Genomic DNA, 8,665 nt, shown 5'->3' on the forward strand with positions numbered 1-8,665 from the left:
CTTCTTTCCTTTGGGAGCTGTGTGCAATCCCACTCACCTGGACTGCTCAGCTCCCATTGAAAAAATAAACGGTGTCAGTAGAAGTTACTCTGCCACGAAGTTTTCGACTCTTGGCCTGAAAAACCCAGACTCGAAGTCTGAAAACCAGGCTCAAAGTCTGAAACCAGGCTCGAAGCTTGAAATATGAACTAGACTCGAAGTCTTTAAAATCCAGACTCGAAGCCTGAAAATCCAGCTGTAAGCTCACTTCATGTGGCGATCAACCCACTGTCCGATTCTCAGCTGGGTGGGAAGAAATCAGTCCTACTCAATGTGAGTGAATAGCAGAAATCTTCTTCTTTATTGAGAGCAAGCTCTAACTTATATACACAGCAGCTTCAAAGCTAGCTCAGCAACAGCAGCTAATAAATTTCACTTTGTAGTTCATCCTACTTGCGGTATCTGCCATAAGCAAACTCCCTCACATTTTCCCATCTTGTTTTTCCCCAAAGTTTTTTACCATTTTTAGCCGAAAACAGTCCGACCTTGAGGGAACAGAAAGCGACCTGCTGTCTACATGACAGCAACTGCTTTAACCATGGCTCTGACTCTGGTCTTGATTGTGCATTAAATTCATATAACTAGAGCTTAGGCTGCCTTGCCCCTACAGGCCTAACATTATACCCCGGGATCCATGTCCATGCTGCCTCATTTTTTCTCCACATTACTCCACTGCGTCTGGGCACTACAAGAAAGCATGAAGGCAGATCCCAACTACAGTGTTACGTAGGTCCCTGTGAAATCTATCAGCCAGCACTGTGCAATCTTTGCAGCTGCTTTCCTGTGGCACGTACGTCCAATCCCGGGAGGTTGGCTTAGCTCCCATTGAAAGGAGAGATTGGTGCTTAAAGTTACGCCACTGCCTCTGGGATCTTTAATAAAACAGGTACGCAGACCCCACCTACAGGGATACGTAGTTCCCCTTGTAGTCTATCAGTCAGCACTGTGTCACCTTTTCAGCTGCTTTCCTGTGGGAGCTATCTCCAATAACTCTCACGTGTACTACTCAAGTGCCATTGAAAAAATAAATGCTATCTGTTAAGTTATACCACTGAGTATGGGAGCTACAAGAAAGCAGGAAGGCAGACCCCACCTACACTGGTAAGTAGGTCCCCATGTAGTCTCTCAGCCAGCACTGTGTCACATTTGCAGCTGCTTTCTTGTGGGAGTTATATCCAATCCCACGCTGTTGGCCTCGTCAGCTCCCGTTAAAAATACATTCTGTCAGTGTAAGTTATACAACTGCATATGGGAGCTACAAGAATGCAGGAAGGCAGACCCCACCTACAGTAGTAAGTAGGTCCCCATGTAGTCTGTCAGCCAGCACTGTGTAATGTTTCCATCTACTTTTAGGTAGGAGCTATCTCCAATCCCACTCACTTGGACTGCTCACTCCCATCGAAAAAATATATGCTGTCTGTCGTGGTTTAGGCCCATCAGGGAAGAAAGACCAGGATTAGCCTCGAGTACAGAAGAGGCTGAGAATTGCTCAAGGGCAGGGAGAGCTTAATTGCCGCTTAAGGATCAGGACAAAACAGACCAGGCCACTCGGTTTGGGGAAGAAAACAGAAAAAAACAATTTAATGCAACATCAACTAAAACATACCCCCAAAAACCCAAAACATAACCAAAATGAAACAACACAGAGTAATGCATCAATGAAGAGTCCAATCAGTCTTTTTAAGAACACCTTCTTGCCACACCTCCCCTCTTCCTGGGCTCAGAGCCCTGATCCCGGTGTTTTTACCCTGTCCCCCCTGAACGATTCGGGAGGGGCAGGCAGTGGGGGATTTCAGTTAGTCTGTTCCCGATAGCTTCTGCCGTTTGTCCCTCCTCAGGACGGGTGAACTCCACACCAGTCCTCCCTGCAAGTCCGTGGGGTAACTCACACGCATGGCAGACCTACACGGGCTGCTCCGACGCACACTTACTCCAAAGGCTGCAGCTCCTCTCTGCCTCTCGTGTGGGGCTGCTCTGCGACGTGCAGGCTCTCCAACACGGCCTGGGCCATGGACATCTCCCCACACAGTCCCTCACCCGTCCGGGCTCACTAACATGGAGCTGCTGGTAACTCTCGGTCCTGCCATGGATCTCCATAGGTTGCAGGGGCACAGCTTGCATTCTCGCCACGGCTTGCAGAAGGGTCTCTGGTCTATTGCTTCTCCTTCCTTCCTCCTTCTCTGTCTGAAGGGTCCGCGTGGTCGCCTCCATCTTGTATCACTTGTACACCTCCTGACTTGCATTCTGAATTCCCGTCCCCTAAATAGTGATCGCAGAGGCGCCAGATTGGCCCAGTCGGGCCGGAGGTGGGTCAGAACCCAGGAGCCGGGGGAGAGTCCTCAAACTCTTTACCGGGTCTTCACTGCAACCCGCTCCCCCTGTTACTAAGCCAAAAGCTGCTCCTTGCTAAACCAGAACATTCCACCCCTCGCCTCTGCGAATCACTTTTTCAAGAAAACATAAGGGAATCTGAACCACCTTCACAAATCAACACACAGTAACTAAGATCAAACAGAATCAAACACTTCCCTTTGAAAATAAATGATATACACATAACACAATAAATACACATAAATAAAAATCCACCCCTAGACACAAGGTAGCCTCACCCAGTCGCCTGTTTTGTCCTTTACCACTCCCAATTCACCATCCTATTCACAAATCCTAATCTCCAGCAGCTCGAGGCCCCACGTTGGGCGCCAAAAATGTCGTGGTTTTGCCCAGTCGGGAACAAAGAGCCACGAGGGTGCTCGCTAACTCCTCCCCTCCCGGTGGAGCGGGAAGGGGAACCAGAGAAAAAGGGGGAAAATCCGCGTAGGTTGAAATAAGAGCGGTTTAATACAACAACAGTAAGAAGAAACAGGTTCAGGGGGGAAAAGGAACAGTTTTAACAGTAAACGAGGGGAATATACAAAAGGAATGGCGCGTGCCGCGGCTGCTCACCACTCCAGACTCGGCGCGACCCCTCCTCCGACCAGCAGCCCCGCCTGTGCTCCCGAAGCCCCGCCCCCGACTAGCTCCCTGCCTCTAGGTACTGGGCATGATGTCAGTATGGTATCGAATACCTGTTGGCCAGCCCAGGTCAGCTGCCCATGTTGTGCCCCTTCCTACTTCCTCATCAAATTTAACTCTATCCTAGCCCAAACCACGACACTGTCACTTAAGTTATACCACTGCGTATGGGAGCTACAAAAAAGCAGGAAGGGAGACCGCACCTACAGTAGTAAGTAGGTCCCCATGTAGTCTCTTAGCCAGCACTGCGTCACCTTTAAAGCTGATTTCCTATCAGAGCTATCTCCAATAACACTCACTTGAACTGCTCATCTCCCATTGAAAAAATACATGCTGGCGGTAGAAATTATACCACTGCCTATGGGAGCTACAAGAAAGCAGAAAGGGAGACCCCACCTACAGTAGTAAGGAGGTCTCCATGCAGTGTCTCACTCAGAGATGTTTCACATTTGCAGCTGCTTTCCTGTGGGAGCTGTCTCCAATCCCACTCACCTGGACTGCTCAGCTCCCATTGAAAAAATACAGACTGTCAGTAGAAGTTATACCACTGTGTAAGGGAGCTCCAAGAAAGCAGGAAGGCAGACCCCACCTACAGAAGTAAGTAGGTCCCCATTTGGTCTATCAGCCACCACTGTGTCATATTTTCAGCTGCTTTCCTGTGCACACTCTCTCCAATCTCACTCACCTGGACTGCTCAGCTCCCATTGAAAAAATACATGCTGGTGGTAGAAGTTATATCACTGCTTATGGGAGCTACAAGAAAGCAGGAAGGCAGACCCCATCTACAGTACTAAGTTGGTCCCCGTGTAGTCTATCAGCCAGCACTCTGTCACATTTGCATCTGCTTTCCTGTGGGAGCTATCTCCCATAACACTCAATTGTACTGATCAGGTCCCATTGAAAAAATATAAGCTGTTAGTTAAGTTAAACCACTGCCAATAGAAGCTACAAGAAAGTAGGAAGGGAGACCCCACCTACAGTAGTAAGTAGGTCCCCATGTAGTCTGTCAGCCAGCACTGTGTCAGTTTTGAAGCTGCTTTACTGTGGGAGCAATCTCCAACCACACGTTCTTGGCCTCGTCATCTCCCTTAAAAAATACAGATTGTCGGTAGAAGTTATACCACTGCGTATGGGAGGTATAAAAAACCATGAAGGCAGACCCCAAGTACAGTGTTAAGTAGGTCCCCATGAAGCCTATCAGCCAGCACTGTGTCACATTTACAGCTGCTTTCCTGTGGGAGCTATCACCAATAATACTCACTTGTACTGCTCAGCTCCCATTGAAAAAATACATGCTGGCGGCAGAAGTTTAAACACTCTGTATGGCAGCTACAAGAAAGCAGGAAGGCAGACCCCACCTACACTGGTAAGTAGGTCCCCATGTAGTCTATCAGCCAGCACTGTGTCACATTTGCAGCTTCTTTCCTGTGGGCGCTATCTCCAATCCCTGTCACTTGGACTGTTCTGCACCCATTGGAATAATATTTGCTATCAGTAAAGTTATACCACTGTGTATGAGAGCTACAAAAAAGCAGGTACGCAGACCCCAGCTACAGTAGTAAGTAGATTCCCTTGTAGTCTATAAGGCAGCACTGTGTCACATTTTCAGCTGCTTTCCTGTGGGAGTTATCTTCAATCCCACTCACTTGGATCGCTCACCTCCCATTGAAAAAATACAGACTGTTGGTAGAAATTACACCACTATTTATGGGAGCTACAAGAAAGAAGGAAGGCAGATCCCATCTACAGTAGTAAGTAGGTCCCCATGTAGTCTATCAGCCAGTCCTGTGTCACATTTGCAGCTGCTTTCCTGTTGGCGCTATCTCTAATCCCAATCACATGGACTGTTCAACGCCCATTGAAAAAATATTTGTTATCTGTTAAATTATACCACTGCGCATGGGAGCTACAAGAAAGCAGGAAGGAAGACCCCACCTACAGTAGTAAGTAGATCCCCATGTAGTCTATCAGCCAGCACTGTGTCACATTTACACCTGCTTTCCTGTGGGAGCTATATCCAGTCCCAGTCACTTGAACTGCTCAACTCCCTTTGAAAAAACACAGGCTGTCGTTAGAAATTATACCACTGCGTATGGGAGGTACAAGAAAGCAGGAAGGCAGACCCCACCTACAGTGTTAAGTAGATCCCCATGTAGTCTATCAGCCACTACTGTGTCACATTTGTAGCTTCTTTCCTCTGGGAGCTATATCCATTCCCACTCACTTAGACTGCTCAAATCCCATTGAAAAAATACAGACTGTCCGTAGAAGTGATACCACTGTGTATGGGAGCTATAAGAAAGCAGGAATGCAGACCCCTTTGACAGTACTAAGTTGGTCCCCATGTAGTCTATCAGCCAGTCCTGCATCACTTTTTCAGCTACTTTCCTGTGGGCTCTATCTCCAATCCTAATCATTTGGACTGCACAAATCCCATTGAAAAAATACACACTGTCGGTAGAAGTTATACCACTGCATATGGGAGCTACAATAAATCAGGAAGGCAGACCCCACCTACATTAGTAAGTAGGTCCCCATGTAGTCTATAAGCCAGCACTGTGTCACATTTCAGCTGCTTTCCTGTGGGCGCCATCTCCAATCCCAGTCCCTTGGACTGCTCAACGCCCATTGAAAAAATACACACTGTCGGTAGAAGTTATACCACTGCGTATGGGAGCTACAAGAAAGCAGGAAGGCAGACCCACCTGCAGTAGTAAGCAGATCCCCATGAACTCTATCGGCCAGCATTGTGTCACATTTGCAACTGCTTTCCTTTCGGAGCTATCTCCAATCCCACTCACATGGCCTGCTCAGCTCCCATGAAAAACTGCATGTTTTCTGTTACGTTTTACCACTGCTTATAGGAGCTACAAGAAAGCAGGAAGGCAGACGCCTCCTACAGTTGTAAGTAGGTCCCCATGTAGTCTATCAGCCAGCACTGTGTCACATTTTCAGCTGCTTTCTTGTGAAAGCTTTCTCCAATCCCAGTCCCTTGTACTGCTTAACTCCCATTGAAAAAATATTTGTTGTCGGTTAAGTTATACCACTGCGTATGGGAGGTATAAGAAAGGAGGAAGGCAGACCCCACCTACAGTAGTAAGTAGGCCCCCATGTAGTCTATCAGCCAGAACTGTGTCATATTTGCAGATGCTTTCCTGTCAGAGTCAGAGCCACGGTTAAAGTAGTTGCTGTCACGTAGTCATGTAGACAGCAGGCCGCTTTCTTTTCCTTCAAGGTCGGGCTGTTTTCAGCTAACGAGCTAACAGCCCAAGGTGGAAAACAACTTCGGAGAAAAACAAGATGGGAAAATGTGAGGGAGCTTGCTTATCGCAGAAACCGCAAGTAGGATGAACAAAAGAATGTAATCTATTAGCTGCTGTTGCTGAGCTAGCTTTGAAGCTACTGTGTATATAAGTTAGAGCCTGCTCTCAATAAAGAAGATTTCTGCTATAACTCACATTGAGTAGGACTGATTTCTGCCCACCCAGCTGAGAATCGGACACTGGGTTAATCGCCGCATGAAGAAGGCTTGGAGCTAGTTTTTCAGGCTTCGAGCCTGGGTTTTTTCAGGCTTCGAGCCTGGTTTCAGGCTTCGAGCCTGGTTTGCAGACTTTGAATCTGGTTCATTTTTCAAGCTTCGAGCCTGGTTTCAGGCTTTGAGCCTGGTTTTCAGACTTCGAGTCTGGGTTTTTCAGGCCAAGAGCCGATAACTTCGTGGCAGAGTAACTTCTACCGACACCGTTTATTTTTTCAATGGGAGCTGAGCAGTCCAGGTGAGTGGGATTGCACACAGCTCCCAAGCAGCTGCAAATGTGAAACAGCTCGGGGTGAGAGACTACATGGAGACCTCCTTACTACTGTAGGTCGGGTCTTCCTTCCTGGTTTCATGTAGGTCCCATACACAGTGGTATAACTTAACAGAAACCATGTATTTTTTCAATGGGATCTGAATAGGCAAAGTTAGTGGGATTGGAGATACCTCCCACAGGAAAGCAGCTGCAAATGTGAAACACTTATGGCTGATAGACTACGTAGGGACCTACTTAGTACTGTAGGTGGGGTCTGCCTTTCTGTTTTCTTGTACATCCCATAGAAAATGGTATTACTTCTACCTGCAGTCTATATATTTTCATTGTGAGATGAGCAGTCCAAGTGACTAGGATTGGAGATAGCTCCCACAGGAAAGGAGCTGCAAAGGAGACACAGTGCTGGCTGATAGACTAAATGGGGGCCTACTTACAACTGTAGGAGGCGTCTGCCTTCCTGCTTTCTTGTAGATTCCATAAGCAGTGGTATAATTTCTACTGACAGTTTGTGTTTTTTTAATGGAAGTTGAGCAGTCAAAGTTAGTGGTATTGGAGATAGCTTTCACAAGAAAGCAACTGAAAATGTGACACAGTGCTGGCTGATAGACTGCGTGGGGACCGACTTAACACTGTAGGAGGGGTCTGCCTTCCAGCTTTTTGTAGCTCCTATACGCAGTGGTATAATTTAAGTGACGGGATATATTGTTTCAATGGGATCTGAGCAGAACAAGATAGTGTTATTGGAGATAACTCCCACAAAAAAGCACCTGCAAAGGTGACACAGTGCTTGCTGAGAGACGACATGGGGATCTGCTCTACTATTGTAGGTGGGGTCTCTCTGCTTTCTTATTGCTCCCATAGGCAATGGTATATCTTTTACTGCTAGCATGTATTTTTTCAATGGGAGCTGAGCAGTCCAAGTGAATGGGATTGGAGATTGCTCCCAGAGGAAAGAAGGTACAAATGTGACAAAGTTCTGGCTGATAGACTACATGGGGACCTACTTAGTACTGTAGGGTGGGTCTGCGTTCTTGCTTTCTTGTAGCTCCCATACGCAGTGTTATAACTTCTACCGACAGCCTGTATTTTTTCAATGGGAGTTGAGCAGTCCATGTGTATGGGATTGGAGATTGCTCCCACAGGAAAGCAGGTGCAAACATAGGACAGTGCTGGCTGATAGACTACATGGGGATGTACTTACTACTGTAAATTGGGTCAGCCTTCCTGCTTTCTTGTAGGTCCCATACACAGTGGTATTACTTCTACCGACAATCTGTACTTTTTCACTGGGAGTTGAGCAGTGCAAGTGAGTGGGATTGGAGATAGCTCCAACAGGAAAGCAGCTGAAAATGTGACACAGTGCTGGCTGATAGACTACATGAGGACCTACTTCACACTGTAGTTGAGGTTTGCCTTCCTGCTTTCTTGTACCCCCTATAGGCAGGGGTATAAGTTCCTCTGACAGAATGTATTTTTAAAGGGATCTGACGATGTCAAGAGGGTGGGATTGGATATAGCTCCCACAGGAAAGCAGCTTCAAAGGTGACACAGTTGTGGCTGATAGACTACAAGGGGAACTATTTACCCCTGTCGATGGGGTCTGCGTTCCGGTTTTATTAAAGGTCCCAGAGGCAGTGGAGTAACTTTAAACACCAATCTGTATTTTCAATGGGAACTTAGCAAGCCAAGCTCCTGGGATTGGATGTAGGTGCCACAGGCAAGCAGTTGCAAAGGCTGCACAATTCTGGCTGATAGACTACATCAGGACCTAATAACTACTGTAGGTGGGGTGTGCCTTCCAGCTTTTT

Source organism: Colius striatus, chromosome W (assembly GCF_028858725.1).
Source record: "Colius striatus isolate bColStr4 chromosome W, bColStr4.1.hap1, whole genome shotgun sequence".
In the NCBI taxonomy this organism is placed as follows: Eukaryota; Metazoa; Chordata; class Aves; order Coliiformes; family Coliidae; genus Colius; species Colius striatus.